This window comes from Oryctolagus cuniculus, chromosome 13 (assembly GCF_051225735.1).
Source record: "Oryctolagus cuniculus isolate XC-2025 breed Fujian yellow rabbit chromosome 13, ASM5122573v1, whole genome shotgun sequence".
In the NCBI taxonomy this organism is placed as follows: Eukaryota; Metazoa; Chordata; class Mammalia; order Lagomorpha; family Leporidae; genus Oryctolagus; species Oryctolagus cuniculus.
In genome coordinates, this window is record NC_142879.1 from 45664527 (window position 1) to 45689739 (window position 25213).

The window sequence follows — 25213 nt, forward strand, 5'->3', positions numbered from 1 at the left end:
ACATGCTGTCTGATGGCACTTGTCAGAATTCTCAGAACTTGTTCTGGTTTGGGGAGCTGCCTGGTTTGTGGATCTTTACTCTTTTGCTTTGCTGGAGTAACCTTGTAATGGGTTATGTTGAACTTGTTTCCTCTAAATTTATGCAGATGTTCAGACTCTGATGTCTTAATGTTAATAGCTGATGTATCAAGGGTGGAACTTGATTTAATTATGACACCTGAGAGGTTGGGCTGGTGGGAAGGTTTTTAAGTCACTGGAGGCACGTCCTCTGGGAGTGGTTCTTGTGAGAGGGTTGCATGTTTGACTTCACGTTCTACCTAGCTACTCTCTCTGTGCTTGCTGACTAATCGTGTGATATTTTCTCTGTTCTGCCTAGGGGAGCTTCTACCAAACACCAGGCTATGGAGCTGTCTGATCCTGAACTGTGACCTCCAAATTGTAAGCTGAGATAACTTTTCTTTTCTAAGATGCTCCTATCAAGGATTTTAGTTAAAGTAACAAAAGAAGACTAATAGAAAACTCCACTGAATTTAGTTCAAGGGTGAACATCCAGCCTGAGGGCCATTTCAGGCCCACAAAAGTATTTGCTCTCGTCCTGCTGGAGCAACCGCAGGTGGGATTCAAAATCTAATAAATCTATAGCAGGCTAATTTATTTTATTTTATTTTTTTATTTTTTGACAGGCAGAGTGGACAGTGAGAGAGAGAGACAGAGAGAAAGGTCTTTCTTTTGCTGTTGGTTCACCCTCCAATGGCCGCCATGGCCGGCGCGCTGTGGCTGGTGCGCTGCGGCTGGTGCACTGCGCTGATCCGATGGCAGGAGCAAGGTACTTATCCTGGTCTCCTATGGGGTGCAGGGCCCAAGTACTTGGGCCATCCTCCACTACACTCCCTGGCCACAGCAGAGAGCTGGGCAGGCTAATTTTAAGTTGATATTTTTTATGACCTGTTAATTACATTATAAATATCCAAATGGCCCTTGACATAGAAAAGGTTTATCACCCCTGAGTTAGTTTGTTTTAGTAACAGTTTGGCACACTCAATGAAATTTGGTGAATGGTGAGTCCCAGAAACATCGGGTAACAGAGCATAAGTGCTTATTTTGCCTTGGTCCTGTCTGTCTGTCTTGGATTTTGAAGCTCCACAGACTTGTGTTTGCTCTTTCTGAGTTTTAGCATATCTTTGGTTCAAACTGGGATTGCAAGTTGGGACAGCTGCAAGATTGCTGATACAGGAGCTCCAGGTCCTGAGTCAGAAACAGAGTGAGTTTGGAAGCAATTGAAATAGGTCCTGCAGGAAGGCCTCAGGTCTGTGAGCAGGTCTGACAAGACTGAGCTGGTTTCAGTAGGCTGTTAAAGCTTTTAACAGGGAATCATAGATTCTTCTGGATTCAGGGAATCTAGTACCCTGTCTGGTGGACCTCCATCCAGGATTAGTTTATGTTGTGAGAGCACATCACCGTGAAGGGCTACCACCTGTCATTTTGTGCTGTAAGAGGCTGTGTAAGCTTTTTAGGTTTTGTGGCAGCTACCTGGGTCAGACAGAAACTGTATTGGTTCCAGTTCTGTTTCTCCCCTTGGAACTTCAGCTAAGTGCAGGTGTAAAAATTCTTAGAATCTCTAGTGTTTTTTAAAGGCTAATGGGTAAAACTTTATAGAAATAACTTGGAATTACAGTGACTACAATGAAGAAGTTTGGGTTTGGAAAAAATTATGTGTAGGGCACATGAGAAAAAGAAGATTCAAAAACTCCACAGAATCAGTGGAGTTAACTTTTAACAATGAACGCTTTTAAAAAACTAAACTTTACAGCAAGGAAAAAGTTTATACAATTCTAGCCCTTAGACCGTGGTGTCTGTTGCTTTAACCACTTTTTGCCTGGTTAACATTTTAAGCTTCAGACAATAACAAAATATCTTAGTCTGGCATTGAAAATGCTTTTTGTCTGTCATTTGTTAATTGGGCCTTCCCTGAACTGTTATTTAAAGTATATAGGCTCGGTTGGGAAGCTGTGTGCTTTTGTTATTTTGAGACTTGTCTTTAGTGAAGGGAATTGACAAATGTGGATACAGTCTCATTTATGGATCTGTCTCCCTCTCTGCACCCAGAGGAGAGAGAAGAGTAGATCACTGGGAGCTTCTTACAGTGAAGAAGGTAATTTAGATTTGTGTAACAAACCTCATTAAGACCATTTTGTCTTAAGTGCTTTTTCCTTTGTCATAGCAGATAAGGGTATGTAGCCCTGATCTGTTCACAATGAGCACTGTGACTGCAATCATAGAACAAAGATTCTGTGACTCTACTCTTTTGCTGAAATGAGTAAAAGGGTCAAGGGTTGAAGAAAATATCCTTACTGAATGATTTTTGAAGAAAGACAAATGAGCCTTTAGAAAAATAGTTGATGTCTGGGCATGATATAGCTCTTCTGCTGTGATAAGAAGTAATTTTTTTTAACTTTTATTTAATGAATATAAATTTCCAAAGTACAGCTTATGGATTACAATGGCTTCCCCCCCATAACTTCCCTCCCACCCGCAACCCTCCCCTTTCCCTCTCCCTCCCCCCTTCCATTCACATCAAGATTCATTTTCAATTCTCTTTATATACAGAAGATCAGTTTAGCATATATTGGGTAAAGATTTCAACAGTTTGCTCTTCAGAGAACTGGCCGATGGAGTACCTTTTGGAAGCTTTCCATTTAAATAGAGAACTTAAAAAATAACCTCCATTTTGGTGTTTCCCAAATATCTTCAACTTAATTAATATACTTAAGTAATATTTGGGGGTAATATCTTCTAGACTCCTTCAAATGACTGACTAGTTCCATGAATTCAAGCTTCATTAAGAGTGAATATATAAAGTGAGTATAAATGGGTGTGGTAAATCATAGATGATTTTGTCATAACTTCTGCAGCTTGAAGTCTTGTTCTGAGGAATTCAAGGGTAGAAATGTCATTTATTTTCAATTAAGTTAAAAGACTAAAACTTGTTCCTCAACCCTCTGACTTTATTGTTTGTTGATGGATGGTGTGAAGACAGAATAAGTATGGTTTGGGCTTGTGGTAGACTTCCTGATTTCCTGCATTGGTTAGGATAGGCTATTTGAAACTGTTCTGAAGAGAAAATAACCATTGACTGTGATCATTGAGAAACTGTGATGTATGTGTTGGAAAACATTGAGTAATAACCTGTTGAACAGATATTTGGCTACATCATATGTGTAAACATGTTCTATTAGGGCCAGGAGAATAATGGCAGGCAACTAGAAATAACTTTTTTTTTCTTTTTTTTAAAGATTTATTTATTTATTTGAAAGAGTTACACAGAGAGAGGAGAGGCAGAGAGAGAGAGAGGTCTTCCATCCACTGTTTCACTTCCCAATTGGCCACAATGGCTGGAGCTGCACTGATCTGAAGCCAGGAGCCTGGAGCTTCTTCCATGTCTCCCATGCAGGTGCAGGGGCCCAAGGACTTGGGCCATCTTCTGCTTTCCCAGGCCATAGCAGAGAGCTGGATCGGAAGAGGAATCTCCGGGACTAGAACTGGCGCCCATATGGAATGCCGGCGCTTCAGGCCAGGGCATTAATTCGTTGTGCCACAGCGCCAGACCCTAGAAATAACTTTTTATTCAGAGGAAGTGGACATGTGTTTTAGTGGGTGATGATAAGGGGTTAAAATGTGTTTTTTAAGAGAAAAAGTAATTTTTTGGCCTGAAGTAGAATAATTCCAAAAAGAGGAGAGGAAGTGTGAATATAGGAGAAATAGTTGAAGGGAGATATAAGAAATTTATAAAAAGTTTGTGAAAGAAATTTTCTTAGCTGTCTAAAATCATAAAGGAATTTAAGAAGAAAAACAGCATTAATATCAGAAGTAACTACTGAGTTAGAATTTTTTTATTTGTATTAAAACAAGATTTTTTTTTTTTTTGGTAAAATTGACCTGCCTTTAACAGGAAATAGTGTGGTATAAGATCTTAAAAGCACTTAAGGAAGCCATCCTGTCCATAGAAAGCCGAGTATTTTTCCTACAGGTTTGTGGCTTTTTGGAATGACGAAATGACCTTTGAATTCTTTTGACTGCCATTTTAGTTACCTTATTATTGTGACCTGTGCTCTTATTTTGAGTACGTTTTGAGCCTTGGATATTTGACCTCTAAAATTCAAGTTCTAGTTTAGATCTTTTGACTTTAAACTCAGTTTGGATCGTTCCGGAAGCATCACTGGACCCCCTAAAACTTTTTTTTTTTAAGATTTATTTATTTATTTGAAAGTCAGAGTTACACAGAGAAAGGGAGAGGCAGAGAGACGTCTTCCATCTGCTGGTTCACTTCCCAATTGTCCACAATGGCCAGAGCTGCGCTGATCCAAAGCCAGGAGCCACGAGCCTTCTCCGGGTCTCCCATGCAGGTGCAGGGGCCAAAGAACTTGGGCCGTCTTCCACTGCTTTCCCAAGCCATAGCAGAGAGCTGAATTGGAAGTGGAGCAGCCAGGTCTCAAACCGGCAGCCATATGGGATGCCAGTGCCTCAGGCTAGGGCTTTAACCTGTTATGCCACAGCACCAGCCCCAAAATATCTTAAACTGAAGAGATTATTTGATGAGTTGTACCGCATGGGAAATATGGTCAAATACATGATTATACATCTTTGAGTTGTATTTTTTTTTATTTGAAAAGCATAATGACAGAGAGAAATCTTTTATATGCTGATTCACTCCCTATATGGCTGCAGCATTTGGACTAGGTCAGGGTGAAGCTAGGAGCTCTATTTTGTCTCCCACGTGAATAGCAGGAACTTAAGTAGTTGAATCGTATTCTGCTGCCTCCCAGATAGAGCAGGGAGCTAAATTACAAGTGGAGGAGCTGGGACTCCAGCAGGCTTTCTGATAAACCATGCAGGCAAACTCAAGCAGCAGCTTATCCAACCCTTTGAGTTGTATTTTTATTCTTTGATCACTTGATTTTTGGATGGCTGGTTCATGGTGACCCAGACTAAAAAGCTTTTTACAAACTCTTGGAATTCTGTTAATAGTACAGCATGGAGACTGTTACTATGACTATATTCTCTCAAGGTCTTAAATCACTATGTTGAGACATCTGCTGAATCCTAAATGGTCTATCTTCAGCTTGAATTAAAACTCAAGGAAATGTGGTATCATGAGGTTGCCATAAATTCAAGATGATGTGTGGAGACTGGAAACCGAGGTTGATGATGACTAAGGGTGCCACTTATGTCTTATGTTTTGGGTAAACCTATTGAGATGAGCTTGATCAAAAGGAGGAGAGCATCAAAATTTGTGGGAGGTGGTAGAGTTGTACTGAACACACGAACTGGGCCCATCAGACCAATCCAGTAGAAACACAACAACAGAGTTATTTGGGTGGTTGCAAATAGCCTTTGTAGCCTGTCAATTGATTAGGCTGTAAACAATTACATAGTTAAGCTGTAGCCAGTTAACTGGTTGATTGAATAGGCTGTGAACAATTAAATCAATACCTCATTTCTGTTTTCTTATAAAGGTCAGATCATCATTGTTTGAGTTCTAGGAACTTTCTCTGATTCTGATAGCTGCCTACTTCATGAATCATTTTTGTTTTGCGTTGCTATATGAAAGTAAAATTACTTGGCCTAAGACATTTTCCTTCTAACAATACATGAGCTTCTTCAAAAAGTTCATGAATAATATAGTTTATTTAGTTTCACTTTTACATAAACTTTGTGAAGCCTTTGTCAGAAAGCACCTGGAAAATAGAACTAATATGGTTTTTAAAAGATTTTATTTGTTTAATTTATATAGACAGTTACAAAGATAGAGAGGGAGAGACAGAGAGAAAGGTCTTCCATCTGCTGGTTCACTCCCCAGATGGCCGCAATGGACGGATATGAGTGGATACAAAGCCAGGAGCAGAGTTTGTTCCAGGTATCCCATGTAGGTGTAGGGGCCCAAGTACTTGAGCCATCTTTGCTTTCCCAGGCCATGGCAGAGAGCTGGATCAGAAGAGGAGCAGCTGGGACTCAAACCAGTGCCTGTTTGGGATGCTGGCCCCACAGTGGGAGGCTTAACCTACTATGCTACAGGACCAGCCCCCAAAATATATTTTCTTTGTGCAAAATTTTGGAATCTACTCATAGTTTGCATAATACATATATTCTGTAAGCTTTTTGAAGGGCTTTGCTTTTTAATTGTTGGATCTTTTACTTTATGATTTTATACTACATTCTATGCATTTTTGTAAATTGGGCTAATTCCTGAAATTTAAGAATTAAATATTGAAAATTAAGTGTAAGCAATATTAATGATCTCATTAGAAATATGCTAGCACTATGAACTTTGTTTAATTGAAATAATTTATTACCTTCTGCTTTCAATTTTATTAAGTAATTCTAGTTTCTTCATTATTCAGCATTAAATAGAGCTGTTGAAATTATACAATCATAAGTTTAAAAGTGGGAGTATGCATAGGTGATTTATTTAGGTAACTAAATAAAACTTTGACATGAAAATACAGTTAATGCAGCTTCTGAAATAGTGTTTGGTATCAAAGTGTAGATTTTTTTCACAGTATAGAGTTTTGCACCTATCTTTGCTATCCAGAATTTTCTCCAGAAAACTAGTCACATTTCTTACAGTGACTCCATCCAGCCTCATAAATGAATACATTGTAACCTTATATTTCACAAGAAATACTATTTTGAAGGTATGCTAAATGCAGCCTAATAGCCATTTTTACATACCAGTGATGAAAGAGAAGTAACAAAAGGAGATATTAAAATTTAGATAAGGTAAATAAAATAAAAATCATTTAAAAGAGAACATAAGGGACTACAAAGAATGTACAGAGTGTATGGGTACAGAAGAGGGAGTTTTGGGGCTGGCGCTGTGGCGTAGTGGGTAAAGCCGCTGCCTGCAGTGCCAGCATCCCATATGGGTGCCGGTTTAAGACCCGACTGCTCCACTTCGATCCAGCTCTCTGCTATGGCCTGGGAAAGCAGTAGAAGATGGCCCAATCCCTTGGGCCCCTGCTCCCACTTAGGAGACCCAGAAGAAGCTTTGGCTCCTGGATTTGGATCAGCGCAGCTCCGGCCATTGCAGCCAATTGGGCAGTGAACCAGTGGATGGAAGATCTCTCTCTCTCTCTCAGCTCTCTCTCTGCCTCTACTCTCTCTGTGTAACTCTGACTTTTGAATAAATACATAAATATTAAAAAGAGGGAGTTTTGATGATTCATAAAGTGGAGAGGATGTATTAGGAGAAAGTTGAGGGTTTTATGGTTTTTGTCTGTTTGTTTTAAAGAATTTAAATTTTTTGAGAGGTAGAGTTATAGAGAGAGGGAGACACCATGAACAATGAGAAAAAAAAAATAGAAACAGTTCTTCCATGATAAGGAGAAGCTGAAGAGAAAGGCAAGAAAAATTGGTGACAAAAATAACATCTTTGGGATAATGTTAATTCTGTTTTCTAAACTACTGTAGATATAGTTATAAAAAGTTTTCCCCAGAAACCTTTTATCTAAGGTATACAAACATCATGCGTTTCGTAAATACAACTTTAGGAACATAGTGATTCTTCTCACTATTCACCCTCTGACATGCACTCCCACCCTTCTTCTTCCTCCATCAGCTATTCCCATCTATTTTCAATTAGCTTTATACACATAAGATTAACTCTATACTATGTAAAGAATTCAACAAATAGTATGAAAACCAAAAGTGTTATTCAACAATGAAGACAAGAGCTGTTCAAAGTCATTGCATCTCAAAGGATCAATTTCACTTTTATAGATTACCTTTTAAGTGCTCTATTAGTTACCAATATTAGGGAGACCATATGGTGTTGGTCCTTTTGGGACTGGCTTATTTCACTAAGTGTAATGTTTTCTAGTTGCATTCATTTTGTTGCAAATGACAGGATTCCATTTTTCTTTTTACTGTTTTGCAGTATTCCATGGTGTACATAACCCATAATTTCTTCATCCAGTCTTCAGTTGATAGACATTTGGGTTGATTTCAGATCTTAGCTGTTGTGAATTGAGGTGCATAAACTCTTTCATATGCCGATTTCATTTCCCTTGGGTAGATTTCCAGGAGTGGGATGGCTGGGTCATATGGTAGGTCTATATTCAGATTTCTTAGGTATCTCCATACTGTCTTCCACAGTGGCTGGACAGTCATAAAACTTTATTTTATTTTATTTTTTTTATTTTTTTTTATTTTTTTTTTTATTTTTTGACAGGCAGAGTGGACAGTGAGAGAGAGAGAGACAGAGAGAAAGGTCTTCCTTTTGCCGTTGGTTCACCCTCCAATGGCCGCCGCGGCCAGCGCGATGTGGCCGGCGCACCGCGCTGATCCGATGGCAGGAGCCAGGAGCCAGGTGCTTTTCCTGGTCTCCCATGGGGTGCAGGGCCCAAGCACCTGGGCCATCCTCCACTGCACTCCCGGGCCACAGCAGAGGGCTGGCCTGGAAGAGGGGCAACCGGGACAGAATCCGGCGCCCCGACCGGGACTAGAATCCGGTGTGCCGGCGCCGCTAGGCGGAGGATTAGCCTAGTGAGCCGCGGCGCCGGCCCAGTCATAAAACTTTAATGAACAGTTCCTCATAAGTTATAATACTAGTTCATATGCATGGATATATTACTTTTATTAATTTTGGCTGTATTTATATCATTTTAATTTTATTATCTTATTAAATTTCTTATTAAAAAGACAGAAATATATTTGAGCTAGAATTTCTTTGGAGAATTATTAGTTTTTAAATTAAATTTTCTCAAATTCTCTTTAGAGATCTAAGTTTGTAGCCAAGGAATATTTTTCATTCTCTTTTAGATTAAATATAAAGTTTTCTAGCCAAAAATTGGTTCAGTTATTAGGAATTCAATATATAGTTTTCCAGGGCCGGCGCTGTGGCTCACTTGGTTAATCCTTTGTCTGTGGTGCCAGCATTCCACATGGGCACCAGGTTCCGGTTCCAGTTACTCCTCTTCCAGGTCAGCTCTCTACTGTGGCCCGGGAAGGCAGTGGAGGATGGCTCAGGTGCTTGGGCCCCTGCACCCACATGGGAGACCAGGAGGAAACACCTGGCTCCTGGCTTCAGATCAGCGTAACTCTAGCCATTTGGGGGATGAACCAATGGAAGGAAGACCTTTCTCTGTCTAACTCTGTCAAATAAATAAAAATATATGTATGTATATAGTTTTCCAAACATCTAATGTTAATAGACATATCTTAAGATTGTTTTTAAGTAAATTGAATAATTTAATATTTTATTTACAGAGTTTCTAAAACATAAAGACCCTATAGTTTGGTAAATAGAATTAACTTTTCAAAGCCCAGGATATAATCACACAAAATCTACTCTCCTCTGGAGTTGAGTCCCTTCATTGGTCCTGTTTAAATAAAAAAAAAAAAAAATTTCCTTTTAACAATGTTTAAATTGTTATTACTTTAACTATTTCCATCTACTTACTAGCATTGCCTTAGAACTTATTCCAGTTTTGATATTTTGTTCTCATATTATTATAAAGCTGGGAATTGTCTGTAAAACATTATGGTTAGCATAACGGGTAAAGCTGCCGCCTGCAGTACCGGCATCCCATATGGGCACTGGTTCAAGTCCTAGCTGCTCCACTTTTAATCCAGCTCTCTGCTATGGCCTGGGAAAGCAGTAGAAGATGGCCCAGGTCCTTGGACCCCTGCACCCATATGGGAGACCCAGAAGAAGCTCCTGGCTCCTGGCTCCAGATCAGTGCAGCCCCAGCTGTTGCAGCCATGTGAGGAGTAAACCAGTAGATGGAAGACTTTTCTCTCTCTCTCTCTCTCTCTCTCTCTCTGCCTCTCCTTCTCTCTGTATAATTGGCTTTCAGATAAATAAATAAATCTTTAAAAAAAAAACAGTATTGTGGTATTTGTTTACAGGTATAAAATACTTATAATATGATCTACATTTTTTATATATTCAGAACTTATGTTTGCCTTTTCATCGCAGGCAGTGTAGCTATGATTAATAACAGCAACTGCTGATGAATAAAGCTGTAGAATAACATAGAGGTTGGGACTGGTGCTGTGGCACAGTAGGTTAATCCTCCACCTGCAGCATCCCATATGGTGCCGGTTCTAGTCCCGGGTGCTCCTCTTCCAATTCAGCTCTCTGCTGTGGCCCGGGGAAGCAGTGGAAATTGTCCCAAGTGCTTGGGCCCTTGCACCCATGTGGGAGACCCAGAAGAGGCTCCAGGCTCCTAGCTTCAGATTGGCCCAGCACCTACCATTGTGGTCATTTGTGGAGTGAATTGGTACATGGAAGACCTTTCTCCCTGTCTCTTCCTCTCACTGTCTGTAACTCTGCCTGTCAAATAAATAATTTTTTAAAATAATAATCTATGAAGATTTGTAACCAAATAGAGTAGGCCAGTGTGCGGTATCAGTGGGTTAAACTGCTGCCTGCAAAGCTAGGATTCCATGTAAGCAATGCTTTTGAGTCCCAGCTGCTCTGCTTCTGATCCATCTCCCTGCTAATACATCTTGGAAAGTAGCAAAAAATGGACCCCTGCCACCTATGTGAGTCACCACTGGAGTTCAAGATTCCTGTTTTAAGCTTTTTGAAATCTCAGCTGTTGTGACCATTTGGGGAATAACCACTCAGTGGATGAAAGAACTGTCTCTCTGTCCCTCCCTGTCTATAACTCTGCCTTTCAAATAAATTAATTGTTAAAGAATAATACACAAGGCTTTAAAATACAGATAACTGAATTCTGGTAGCAAAGTACAAAGAAGAAGTGACACAACATGAATTGCCTCATATAGATGTGATTGTGGGCAGTTTAGTATAGCTAGATAGCAATGGCTTATCTGTCCTTGTAGCAGATATATAAATCTGAGACTCAGCATTCTGTGTATAAAAAAGTCGTGTATAGTTTTAGATGTTAAAGCTGTTATTTATGCTGTCTTACTAAATCTCTAGTTCACAACAGTGCTGTTTTGGTGTGTATGATTTTTTAATGGTATGAAGGTTGAAGTGTTTAAAATCTCAAGGCAGCATAATATGGGAACCACCTAAACTTTGAAAACGAGTCACCTTCCCAGTTTTTCCAGATCCAGACAGTAGCAAAGAATTAACTGAAAAACCTTGACTTGACCATGATTTACACCTGACAAGTCTGTTACCCTATAGACTGATGTACTCCAAATGTGTGTGTATATATTTAAAAAATATATATATATAAATAAAATACATATAATTTTATTTTATTTGAAAGACAGAGAGACAGGTCTCTCATGCATTGGTTCACTCTCCAGATGCCTGTGAATATCCAGGTTCCTGAGCAAGGCCATACCCAGAGCCAGGAGCTCTGTCCAGGTCTCCCATGAGGGTGCCAGGGATCCAACTACTTAAGCTATAACCTGTTGCCTCAAGGATGTGTGTTAGAAGGAAGCTAGGATTGGATACAGAGCCAGGACTTGAACTCAAACACTCCAAGACTGGATGTGGGCATCCTTCTGCTGCACCAAATGTCCCCGTACCCCATGTATGTTTTCTCTTGCTCCTTATACTCGCAGGCTGGGTACTGATTTTAGATTTAGAGTAAATGAAACTGCCTTTCAAGGTACATAGGAAATACTGTAGTAAGTGAATTAGTTATAGACATGAGTAGAAGTGAAAGGCAAGGAATTATTAATGCCTGAAAGAGAAAACCATGGGAAAGAAGTGGCACAGCACTGAATCATGGTAAATAATGAATATACTATAAGAGATAGAGATCAGGGTAGTCAAAAGGCTACTGCATGCAGAAAGCTGAATATAATAATGCTATCCATCAGTTATCAACTCCTGATTTGAAGAGAGATTTAGAGAAGAAATGAGAAAAAAAAAAAAAAAAAAAAAACCATGATTGTCACTGAGAACCAGGACTGTTGCTATGAACCTAAGAGGAATCCCATAATTAAAAGACAGAAGGAACCAACCCCAGCAGTAGGAGCCCTAGGTTACTTATGGTTTTCTCCTTGAAACAGTAATTTTTCTGGCCTGAAGGAGAATTAGGGGATGTTAATCCTCCCCTACTATATGGCCCAAGAAATAGAAAAACTACATCAGTCATTGTCTCTCCACTCCGATACCTTGTTTTTTTTTTGTTGTTTTTGTTTGTTTGTTTGTTTGTTTTTTAAGATGGAATAGTATACCTGCATTCCCTTTGATTTTAAGTGCCCACGTCCCATGATTAATTTATCTGGCCAATAAATAGGAAAGGAGGCTTGAACATTACAGCGCTTCTCAATATTTTTCATGTTGTGGAACCCATATAAATTGATACTGATTAACACTAGACAAAGTAGAAGGGATTTGCTTGTGTCTGCCAGCAAGTCTTCATTTTTCTGACCAAAATTATAGTTATAAAAGAGGTTACATACTGAATTTAAATGCAATGAATGTTTTTTTTTTTTTAAAGAGGAACTTAAATACTACTGCTAAAATAAATCTTTTGGGGTGAGATTCTGATGCTGTGGGTAAGATGCTTGATAGATACCAGCATCCCCATACTGGACTGCCTGGCTTTGAGTGTCCATTTCTAACTCCACCTTCCTGTTAGTATGTATCATGGGAGACAGCAGATTATGGCTCAACTACTTGGGTCTCTGCCATCCATGTGAGAGACCCAGATGGAGTTCCAGGCTCCTGGGTTTTGCCTGGCTCAGCCTGGCTATTACAGGCATTTGGCGAGTGAACCAGTGGATAGAAGATAAATACTGTGTTTGAAAATCTAGAATTCCCCCAAAATCTGTTCCCTGTCTCAATATTTTCTTCAAACTTTTGTTCAAGCTTTAAACAAGGCACTTATATAAATACCTTTCAACATGAGGAATTCTGGGGCTATCACTGTAGTATAGTAGGCTAGGTCTCTGCCTGCAATCCCAGTATCTCATTTGGATGCTGGTTCATGTCCTAGCTGCTCCTCTTCTGATCCAGCTCTCTGCTTATGACCTGGAAAAGCAGTGGAAGATGGCACAAGGGCTTGGACCCCCGTACCCACATGGGAGACTAGGAAGAAGCTCCTGGCTCCTGGCTTCCGATCCACCCAGCTCCAACTATTGCAGCCAGTTAGGTAGTGTACCAGCAAGTGGTAGATCTCTGTAACTCTGCCTTTCAAATAAATAAATAAAATCTTTTTAAAAATGAAAATGAAAGACTTTCATACTGGAGAATAAATGTTGCTTTCTTTTTTTCTTAGAGATTGACTTATTTTATTTGAAAGTCAGAGTTAGACAGAGAGAAGGAGAGGCAGAGAGAGAGAGGGAGAGAGGTCTTCCATCCGCTAGTTCACTCGCCAATTGGCCACAATGGCCGGACCTGTGCCAATCTGAAGCCAGGAACCGGGAGCTTCCTCCAGTCTCCCATGTAGATGCAGGGGCCCAAACCCTGGGGCCATCTTCTATAGATTTCCCAGGCCATAGCAGAAAGCCTAATGGCAAGTGGATCAGCTGGGAATTGAACCAGTGACCATATGGGATGCCAGCACTGGAGGCAGTGGCTTTACCTGCTAAGCCATAGCTCCAGCCCAATAACAATCTTTTTTTTTTTTTAAAGAATCTATCATTTTAAGTATTGCAGTATTGAGCATCAAAAGGGGTTCAAGTTCAAATATCTTGCAAAGGCATTCATTTGACTGCAAGTAATATTGCATCCTCTGATCCAAGAACCTCCTTAAAGTTATCATAGATGTGTTTTTTGACACATCTCCCAATATACATGCAGTTTCTATGGAAAAATCCCATTCCTCTACAGCCCTTAGGTTGTCTGAAATCCTACTCCTACTTTGCCTTCTCCATCTTGGCTCAGTGTTTATTTTCATCTGTGGCCAATGCCCTAAGCATCTGAGGCAGACTCCAAGTGAGTGCAGTGGAGGATGGCCCAAGTCCTTGGGCCCTGCACCCACAAGGGAGACCAGGATAAGTACCTGGCTCCTGGCTTCAGATCAGCGCAGTGCACCGGCCGCAGCAGCCATTGGGGGGTGAACCAACAGAAAAAGGAAGACCTTTCTCTCTGTCTCTCTCTCTCACTGTCCACTCAGCCTGTCAAAAAACAAACAAACAAACCAAAAAAGTTAGCCTCAATCGCTCTGGCCAATTCAAAGAGAAGTGCCAAAGAATCACCAGTATCACAGGAGCAGGTTTGGAAGCTTATGGAAATGCATTTTTTCTTGACTTCTCTTACTGGGCATAAGGTCAGTAACAATCTGCAGGTGAGAAGTGAGCTGATAGGAAGCACTGTGTCAGGGCCACAAATAACATTATCATCTTTCCTTTGAGAGAGGATACGGTGAAGATACTTATTTTCCAAACATTCTAGGGTTAACTGCAACTTGGTAATGTCATCTGTGACAATCAAATGGCAAACACCAAAGCAAGTCACATAGGTTTACCTCTCCTGGACACTAGCTGTCCAATCAAAAACTATTTTCTTTAGAACTGGTCCAAGAATTAAAAAAAAAAAAAAAATCTCTTTACTTTCAGGGCCCAAGTGACTACAAAGAACAGATGCTAATGCTGTAGCTGCACTTTGCTCCTCAATCTTCCCTTTTTTTCAGAGCATGTTCATTGCTATCAATAAAAATTATTCTTGTTTCCAGAATAAATTTATACAGCAATTTTGAAGCCAGCACATTTTTAATATCTTCAAAAGCTGCTTGCCTTGTCTTTGTACTCTTATCCAGGGTTAGGTCAATTAATTCCTTCAACTTGTACTCTGAGTCATCTTGAGGTCCTTCCTCATGAAGGACTTCTTGTCCGTCTTCAGCGACACTGGAAGGATCCTTTGAACCACCACTCATAGTTTCTGTCAATGCATCGGCATCCCTAAAAGATTGACTGTTTCAATGCTGGCCACTTGCTGCTGTTACATTCACTGCCGCTGCTCTTGAGCCTCTGTCATCACTGCTACCGTGGTGGGAATTGTGAAATTATGTAACCTCAAAATGGCAGACAGACTTTAAAGACAGGCAGCCATCCGTAGTCCAAATAGTCTACTGGATGCTTGCTATATTTCCTGACAAATATTATAAAAATATTTGACCCTGATTTTGTTCTACTTGAAAAAAAGATGCACCATATTTTTAAAAAATTAATCATGTTCAGTATTGAAGTACATGGAATCCCAACGAACATTCTATGGAGCATTAAGATAGGAGTGGCAATTTGATCATTTGGACATGACAGGTGGCTAAGTTTGTGCTTATAGGATAGCAAACAGTTCAGTGAAACAGTCTTGAGTCAAGTAGTGAGACTATCCAGTAGTAGAATATCTTGTCCGTGTATGTAACATTTTTTTTCTCGAAGACTAATTTATCTTGTAAGAAAGTCATGATCCTCTATTTTTTCTAGTATCACATCTTTATTACTTCCAAGTACTTCATCTTCTTACAAATTTATTTATTTTTCAGCTCATCTGCTGTAAAGAATGATTTATTTCTTTTATGTAAATTCAACATATAAAAACATTTTTTAGATAATGTGAGTGGCATAATTTTACTCTATGCTGTCACTTTAAAAGTAATGAACCCTAATTCATAGTAGCACAACAGTGTACCTCATCTGAAGGAAAATGTAAAATTCCTTCTTTCACCAAAAATAATTATTTAGAATTGATCAAATGGTATTTTGGAACTTGGTAGTAGTAAATATTTTATATGAAATCATTGAGGTAAATCTGTACCTTTCTTATATTTCTTTAAAGTATATCAATATTAATTATTTATATACCTATATAGATTGTAATGGAATACAGAGACACTGAATTAATTTCACTTAGAAATATGAATCAAAATAATGAAACTTCTTATGCTCTGTTGGAATGGTGTTTACTGTTATTCCAAGTGGTGGTATCATTCAAACTAAAACAGTTTTTTAAAAAACTTCTGCAAATCTGATTATTTTGTATCACTTCTACCAAAGTCCATGTTAGTGGGAAACTGTGGTCAGACAGGATGTGTGAGGATTCTCTTTACCATCATCAAAATCATTTCAATTCCAAAAATTTGCCCCCCCACAAAAAATCTCATGGTATTTAAGTTTAATAGCTTTTAGCTTTCAAATCATTGGGGTGGGCATGGAACTGAAGAATAAAAACAAAACAAAATAAAACAAAAAAACAGAGAAATAAAGGATGTCCTTGTACCTTTTTCCTGTCTCTACATCAACTGATTGAGGTACCTCTATGTGTGACGAAGTTCTACAGAGTGAACAAGTCTTGTTTTGGGTCTAGAACTAGCACAGCCAACAGTAGTGGTTTGGAGACTCCTGCTGATTTTCTTACCCCTGTATCTTAAAAATCTAGACATTGAGGCAGTTGTGTTGCCACTCTCATTGTTGAGAATGGTGCACAACTTAGACCCTTACGTTTCCTTGATGATCTTGATAATTAGTGTTTGTTCTAAGTTTTGAACTTCTTGATTGACAGCTTCACCTATAATAGACTTTTCCATTTTTTTCTTAGATTGTTTTCAGGACAAAATGTGGCATTAGCTCTATAGACAATATAGCAGTGGATGATATTTCCTTTCTAGACTGTTCCCCCTTTCTTAACCCAGACAGAAAGTACACTGCTCAAGAATTCATGTATGCTAACAAGCACTGCATTACAGAGGATGGACTGTGAATGACCGTGCTGATAATAGATTACTTTCATTTGCAGTAAGTGGAAGTGTCCTGCTCCCTCACTGTTGTCTTTATCTCCAACAAACTTATGCAATATGGTGTGTTCATTTTTGAAGCATACAGGATTCGTATATCTCAGTAACAGAGGAAGGTGAGATGATTGGACTATTTAATTACATTCCTTTATGCTTATCAATACTTAGGACCATAATTCATTTAAAACTAGCTGATGGCTTTGGTATTTGTGAAGTAATTGGAAAACAAGTGTCTTCAAAGATAGAATGGAAACAAGTATTTACGACATGGAAACATTTTTCTAAAGATCAACAAAATGTTGATCAAAGTTGATTTATGTGGGTCTGGCGAGCCTCCATCTGAGAGGGTTGATTTTACTTTGTGTAAATAATCATGTGACAAGCAGCTAAAAGAGAAAAACAAAAAAAAAAAAGTTTGATAAAACATCAAGTAAAGTGATCTTCCAAGGAAAATAAACATCATGGATGTAAAATTGTTTAGGAGATCAATTCATAAAAACAGCACCTATTAAAACATCCTTAGCTTAATGAGCCATGTGTGGTCATTTGGGTAAACTTCTAAAATTACACAACATGGTTCAATTGTTGCCTCATTTCACTGTAAATGAGGTGAATATAAATTGTCAGGATAAAGTCTGACAAATTGTAAACCTTAGCATAGTTTCAGAGCTACAGTATTATGGTTGGATATTATTTGTTTCTTGAAACCAAACTTGTAATATCAAGAACAGTTTTCCATAAGAAAATTTTAAGTGCTCATATTTGAGAACCTCTGACTTTCAAAACTATTTTTATTTACTAATTTCCATTTTTAAAGATTTGTTTATTTACTTGAAAGTCAGAGTTTACACAGAGAGAGAAGGAGAGGCAGAGAGAGAGAGAGAGAGAGAGAGATCTTCCATCTTCCATCTGCTGGTTCACTCACCAGTTGGTCACAATGGCTGGAGCTGGGCCAATCCAAAGCCAAGAGGAGCTTCTTTTGGCTCTCCCACAAAGGTGCAGGGGCCCAAGCACTTGGGCCATTTTTTACTGCTTTCCTAGGCCATAACAGGGAGCTGCATTGGAAGTGGAGCAGCCAGGACTCGAACCAGCACCTATATGGGATGCTAGCAATGCAGGCAGAGGCTTTATCCACTAAGCCACTGCACCAGCCCCCTACTAATTTCCATTTGCTCCTCACTGAAACCCTGAGAGGTAAGTATGCTGGGACAGATACTGTTAGTGCTTTCCCTGTTTGAAACTATCAGCAAGAGTGGCTAAGATTTTGTCTAAGTTCATGAAAGTATTACTGACATAGTTGGTCTTAGAATCCAGTAACATTCATTTATGATCTGTTGCTTTGCCCAAGCTACAGTTACACTTATATGTGAAACTGAATTTTAACAAAGGTTGTAGAAGTCTTCTATTACATGTTTCTTTGTTGTTTTATGGATTATTTCCAATGATATCCATTTTAATCGCAGAGGTCAAACAAAGATAATTGGCTAATATTGAAATTGTGTTTATTATTTATCTTTACCTTATGAATATTTTTGCTACATTTTTAGTTATATTTTTCATTAAATATTTGCACAGTTTCTTCATTGGTACTTTCATTTGAATATTACATAAATATGTCAGGTTATCAGTTAAATAAGGCATTATAGTTTTGAATTTTATTTTTTACATTAAAAATGTATCTTTTTCTAACTCATGCCAGGGGATCCCAATACAATCCCATCAAGGTGGCATGTACCAATGCCATCTCACTAGTCCAAGTGATCAATTTCAGTTCACAATTGATCACACTGATAGGTCTAAGAGTCAAAGGGATCACACAAACAAGACTAGTGTCTGCTAACAGTAGCTGATAGAATCAAAAAGGGAAGGAACGATCCATCATGGGAAGCGGGATACACAGTAGACTCATAGAATGGCAGATGTCCTAAATAGCACTCTGGCCTCAGAATCGGCCTTAAGGCATTGGATATGGCTGCAGAGCCCCTCAGAGTATTTTAGGCATGGAAAGCCAAGACACCCTGTAAAAAAAAAAAAAGACCTAAATGGAAGATCTCTGCGAGTGAGATCCCAGTGGAAAGAACGGGGCCATCAAAGAAGGAGGTACCTTTCTCTGAAGGGAGGAGAGAACTTCCACTTTGACTATGACCCTGTCTGAATAAGATCGAAGTCGGCGAACTCAAAAGGCTTCCACAGCCTTAGCAACTCATGACTAGAGCCTAGGGAGATTACTGACACCTTAAACAAGAGTGTCAAATTGTTAAGTCAACAACAGGAGTCACTGTGTACTTACTTCTCATGTGGGATCTGTCCTTAGTGTGTTGTCCAATGTGAAGTAATGCTATAACTAGTACTGAAACAGTGTTTTACACTTTGTGTTTCTGTGTGGGTGCAAACTGATGAAATCTTTACTTAATATATACTGAATTGATCTTCTGTATATAAAGATAATTGAAAATGAATCTTGATGTGAATGGAATGGGAGAGGGAAAGGGAGATGGGAAGGGTGTGAGTGGGAGGGAAATTATGGGGAGGGGAAGCCATTGTAATCCATTAACTGTACTTTGAAAATTTATATTTACTAAATAAAAAATAAAAAAATGTATCTTTTCTCAGAAACAAATATTTCATGTATTTTTAGGACATGGACATCTATTTCTAGGTAAATTTTTCCTGAACACTTTGTATGCAGGCTCTAAGTTGCTGAATGTTTGCATGACTTCCTTTCTGTGTTTAGGAAAAGATGCTGATATATTAAAGGGGGGTCAGAAATACATTGGAAATTTAGAGCCTTGATATTTATTTTAGCATAAAGCTCATCAACCTTTGGGAGAGTGAGTGGTAGTAGAGGGTGCTTTTTGGTGATTTGATTGCCAGATTTCTCTTAAGTTTTGAGTGTCCTCTCTGAGTCAGTAACACTATAGCTAGAAGGCCAGGTTAGTTCCAGATATTACATATAGAAAAGAAAACAATTTCTGCTGCTTCGAATGAATACCCAACCAAAAAATCTTGGATTAAGCCCTAAATGTAACCTGCATTTTGACATTGGTTCTAATTACATAAAAACGAATTGTTTTAATATGTCATTGTATATTTTTATTATGCATGTTAAGAAATTCAGCTGTATTCAGATTTCAAATGGTATGTTTTAATTATAGAGTGGCTAGAATATTCTCTATGAATTATGAGTGGTGCTATTATGTTGCATATTATAAACTTTAATTTAGTTTTATCTAGACTGAGAAGAATAGGAAGAAAAAAATTAAGGTAATCACCTTAGCAACTGATTTCAGTAGTTTGGCTGGCAAATAACCAAGTCTACAGGGTTATTGTTTGAATTTTTTGAAAAATACTAGTTGAACATGTATTACAACTATAGAAACCTTTGAATTTTATTATGTAGAAAAGCACCTTCCAGGAGTAGCAGAAATAATGAAAAAAAGCAACTATTTTTAAAGCCATGGGCCTCTCCTAATGGAAAACATCTATTAAAGCACAGATTCCTACTGTTTTACTCTAAAAGACTAATCTACCAGAAAAATGACAATTTTATTGTCTTTATAATTTGAATATTATTACTAATATATAGGGAATAGTAAAAGTGATTTGAATATTTAAGCACTAAAAAACCTTGCTTGAACATAATTTGATATTCAGGCTCCTTAGGGAAACAATATTTTTGTTTCTCTATACTTTCTAATTATTGTTATTTATGAGTATTGTTGACACACAATTGAGAATATCTGAGGGCCTCTCCTATAATTTCATTCTGCACTGTAATTAAAGATACAGAATATTTGATCAACATAATTAGACAATACCTTGAACCTAAAGAATATATGTAACAGCAGTTACCTACCGCAGGTGTCTTCTCTTGAAGTACACAGAGAACAGTTTTTAAAAAGTACAGTTTTAAACATAAGCAAAATTCAAAGTTTTTAATGTGTTAAAGTCTCAGGGTATGTCTTCTTATTAGGCTAGAAATTAATCACAAGCCAATACTTAGAAAATGCCTATTGATTATGACAAATATAATTTTAATATTTTTGCCTTCTGTCCCCAAATATATAAGTTAAAAAATGTTTTGAACCAAAAAGTATTATAATACCACATAGCAAAACTTTGAGATCTCTTTTAAACCAATACTTAAAGAATAATTTATAGTCTTAAATATTAATGAAGTAATTAAGAGTGTAAATTAATGATAGAGCATGAATCTTAGAGATGATTTGGAAGATGTAAAAATTTCAAAATATTCTATCAACAGAAATGGATAAGGCAGAAATATTAATTTAACACATGTTCATTGAACAATTATGTCAGACAATGTTTGAAACATGTATACATCATAAAATGAAACAATCTCATTTCTATTGAGAATATATCATATACTTCTGTGTTAAACTGAAAATATCACTTCTCCATGTGTCCTCTCTCTCATATGTATATGGAGAGATACACATATATAAGAGTACTTTAAAAGTTCATGGAAAATGGAATGAAAATATAAGCTTATTTTGGTGCAAGATTTCTGAAGCCAATCATTGGTTTTCATATTTTCCATGGAGTTTTGGAACATGCATCATGTGGGTATGTCTGTATATGTGTATATACACACAGCTGTATATAAAGAAGTATGTGTTTGTAAGTAAATTACAGTTTTCTTAAAGGTGGTAGTGATAGGAAAAAAATACAAAAGACAATCATAGGTGAAAGTCAAATTGAAATATTACTTAGCAAGGCAAGGATAGACCTAAAAGAAAGCTTATTTAAGCAACTAATTACAGAGAGTCTGAGGCTTGTTATTTTCCCTTTTAATTTTTTAATTATAGCCATCTTAGGGGTATGAATTGAAATATCACTATTTCGATTAACATTTCCCTACTGACTAATGATGTTGAGCATCTATTCTTGAACTTATTGGCCATTTGTGTGTCCTCCTGGGAGAAATACCTGTTGAAGTCTTTTGCCTTTTTTTTTTTTAAATAGGGCTGTGTGTTTTATGTTATTATAGGAGTTCTTTATTCTGGATATTAAATCTTTATCAAATAAATGATTTGAAAATATACTTATGCTCTAGGTTTTCTTTAAAAATTTTGTTTTAAGACTTTATATTACATAAATATTTTAAATTCATGATAAAACTGAGTGGAAAATACTGAGTGTTTCTATATACCCCTTTCCCTTAAACAGACACACAGCCTGCCCTGCCATCAGCGTCACATGCCAGAGTGACTTGCTACATTTGCAGCTCATTATCACCCAGTGTCCAGTGTAAGTTTCATTCCTGGTGCTAATCATTCTATGAGTGTTGACAGATGTACACATTAATGCAGCATAGTTTACTTCTCTTAAATATTTGGGTTTTTCCTACCCATTCTTCCTTCCCCTGAGACCCTGTCAGCTAATTTTTTTTCTTTTACTGTGCTCATAATTTGTCTTTTCAGAATGTCATGTGGTCAGAGTCAGGAAGTATGTAGTCCTTTCAGATTGCCTTCTTTTACTTATTAATAGGCATTTAAGTTTCCTCCTTGTATTTTCTTGTCTCAACAGTTCATTACTTTTTAGAACTGAATGATACTCTGTTTTATGAACATACCACAGTATGCTTACCCATTCACCCACTGAAGAGCATCGCGCCTGATTCTGAATTTGGCGATTAAAAAAAGCTGGTATAAACTGAAAGTGCAGTGTGTGTGTGTGTGTGTGTGTGTGTGAGAGAAAGAGAGAGAGAGAGTCTGTCTGTGTGTGTTTTTTCTTATAGCCTTTCAACTCCTTTAGGTATATAGTAGAGCATGACTTCTTGGTTTAGATCAGTAAAAACTACCTGGCTATCTTCCAAGGTGACTACCAACTGTACCCACACTAGTAATGAATCAAACTTATTATTAATTCACATCCATACCACCATTTGATGTTTGCAATATTTGAATTCTAGCATCTTAATATATATCCTATGGTAATTCTTCCTTTTTTAAAATTTCCAATTTCTGATAACATGTGATCTTGAACTTTTTTTTGTATGCTTACTCTCCATCTGTATATCTTCCTTGAATAGGTATCTGTTTAGATCTTTTCTTATCTTAAGTGAGTTGTTTTCTTCTTTTTGATATTTAACAGTTCTCTCACATTCCAAGTAACAGTCTTCCTCAAATGTCCTTGCCAATATTTTGTGATTTGTCTTCTAATTCATTTTACAGTCTCTTACAAATCATCAATTTTTTAATTTGAAGAAGTCTAGATGATCAGTTATTTCTTTCATGGATTGTGCCTGTAGTGTTGTGTTCAAGTTTTCATGATAACTAAAGGTCATCTAGATTTTCTCATGTTGTTTTCTAGTTTTTTTTAAATATAATTTGGTATTTTACATTTAGGTGTAAGATCTGTTATTGTGTTATTGAGTTAATTTTTGTTATAGATACAAAGTCTGTGACTAGATAGGTTAACTTATATGTAAACGTCCTTTTTTTTTTTTTTTCAGCCCTGACTAGTAAAAAGTCTTGTGGTGGACATTTGGCATGACATTTCTGCCACCTGGGACACTGGCATCTTGTATCACAGCACCTGTGTTCAGAGTCCTGACTCTGCTTCCAATTCCAGCTTTCTCCTAATGTGCATGCTGAGAGGTAGCAGGCGAAAGCTAAAGAGCTTGGGTACCTGCTACCCAGGCAAATGACACATTGACATCTGGGTTCGTGGCTATAGCCCTAGGTGTCATGGGTATTTAGGGAACAAATCACTGGATAGAGATTGATCTCTTTCTCCCACTCTGCCTCTCTGGCTTTCTGACGATCTGCCACAATACAAAAGATAAAATTGGGAAGAATTGCTATCCTGACAACACTGATTATCGCTGACCATGAATGTGGAATGCCTCTTCATTTTTTAAAAATTTTTTATCATAGCTTTGTAGTTTTCCTCATATAATTTTGTAGGTGTTTTGTTAGACATTTTGGTGGATTGCTAATTGAAGTGGTATTATGTTTTAATTTAAAAAAGACATTTGTCCCCTGCTGTAACATCGGAAATTTGTAGGCTTCTATGTATTGATCTTGTATCCTAGATTTTTCCCACAACTACTCATTAGTTCTAGGATGTTTTCTTCTTATAGTTTTTTCCCTTCAATTTCTACATAGGTAATTCTATCCTATATTACCATAAGCAGTTTTATTTCTCCTTTCTCCATCAGTGTAATGTTTACGTCTTTTTCTTGGTTTATTGAACTACTTAGAACTACCAGTATAGTATTTACAAGGTGCTGGGAAAGCATATAGTGTTTCCATCTTAAAAATGATGTTACCTGTGGGGCCGGTGCTGTGGCTCAGTGGGTTAATGCCCTGGCCTGAAGCCCCGGCATCCCATATGAGCACCGGTTCAAGTTCCGGCTGCTACTCTTCCAATTCAGCTCTCAGCTATGGCCTAGGATAGCAGTAGAAGATGGCCCAAGTCCTTGGGCCCCTGCACCTGCGTGGGAGACCCGAAAGAAGCTCCTGGCTCCTGACTTCGGATTGGCACAGTTCCGGCTGTTGTGGCCAACTGGGGAGTAAACCAGCGGATGGAAGACCTCTCTCTCTCTCTCTCTCTCTCTCTCTGTGTGTGTGTAACTCTGACTCTCAAGTAAAAAATAAATAAATCTTAAAAAAAAATGATGTTCCTGTTCGTGGTTTGTAGCCATTCTTTATTATTTATTTATTTATTTATTTGACAGGCAGAGTTATAGGCTTTGAGAGAGAGAGACAGAGAGAAAGGTCTTCCTTCCATTGGCTCACCCCCCAAATGGCTGCCATGGCCAGAGCTGCACCAATCCAAAGCCAGAAGCCAGGTGCTTCCTCCCGGTCTCCAGGAGCCCAAGCACTTGGGCCATTCTCCACTGTCCTCCTGGGCCACAGCAAAGAGCTGGAGTGGAAGAGGAGCAACCAGGATTGGAAGAGGAGCAACCAGGATTAGAACCGGTACCCATCCATATGGGCGGAGGATTAGCCAAATGAAGCACAGCGCCCACCTGTAGCCATTCTTTATAAAGTTAAGGAAGTTCCCTTCTATTTATAATTCATCGAAAGATTTTGTGTGTGCTGGATTTTATCAAATGTTTTTTCTCTAAGTCTTAATGTAGTTATAGGATATTTCTCTTTTAACTTGGATTATAACAGATTACATTATTTGATTTTTAAAAGGTTTTTTATTTATTTGAAAGAGTTACACAGAGAGAGAAGGAGAGAGAGAGAGAGAGAGAGAGAGAGAGAGAGAGGTCTTCCATCCACTGGTTCACTCCCCAATCGGCCACAATGGCCGGAGCTGCACTGATCCGAAGCCAGGAGCCAGGAGTTTCTTCCAGGTCTCCCACACAGGTACAGGGGTCCAAGGACTTGGGCCATCTTCCACTGCTTTCCCAGGCCATAGCAGAGAGCTGGATTGGAAGTGGAGCAGTGGGTGTTGAACCGGCATCCATATGGGATGCTGGCACTGGAAGCGGCATCTTAACCCACTACGCCGCATCACTGGCCCCACATTATTTGATCTTTAAATGTCTGACCAGCCCTGCAAACCTA

General features: G+C 38.2%; 1 long non-coding RNA gene and 1 pseudogene across 1 annotated transcript; one reads left to right on the top strand and one right to left on the bottom strand.

The window, feature by feature from the left end:
• The first annotated feature begins 264 nt into the window (after window positions 1-264).
• On the top strand, window positions 265-24263 carry LOC149122575 (uncharacterized). Its single transcript, XR_016219319.1, has 3 exons — window positions 265-438; window positions 21858-21938; window positions 24070-24263. It is a non-coding gene; the product is annotated as an uncharacterized LOC149122575 (long non-coding RNA).
• Window positions 9343-14858, bottom strand: LOC100342821 (interferon-related developmental regulator 1 pseudogene; annotated as a pseudogene).
• Window positions 24264-25213: the final 950 nt, after the last annotated feature.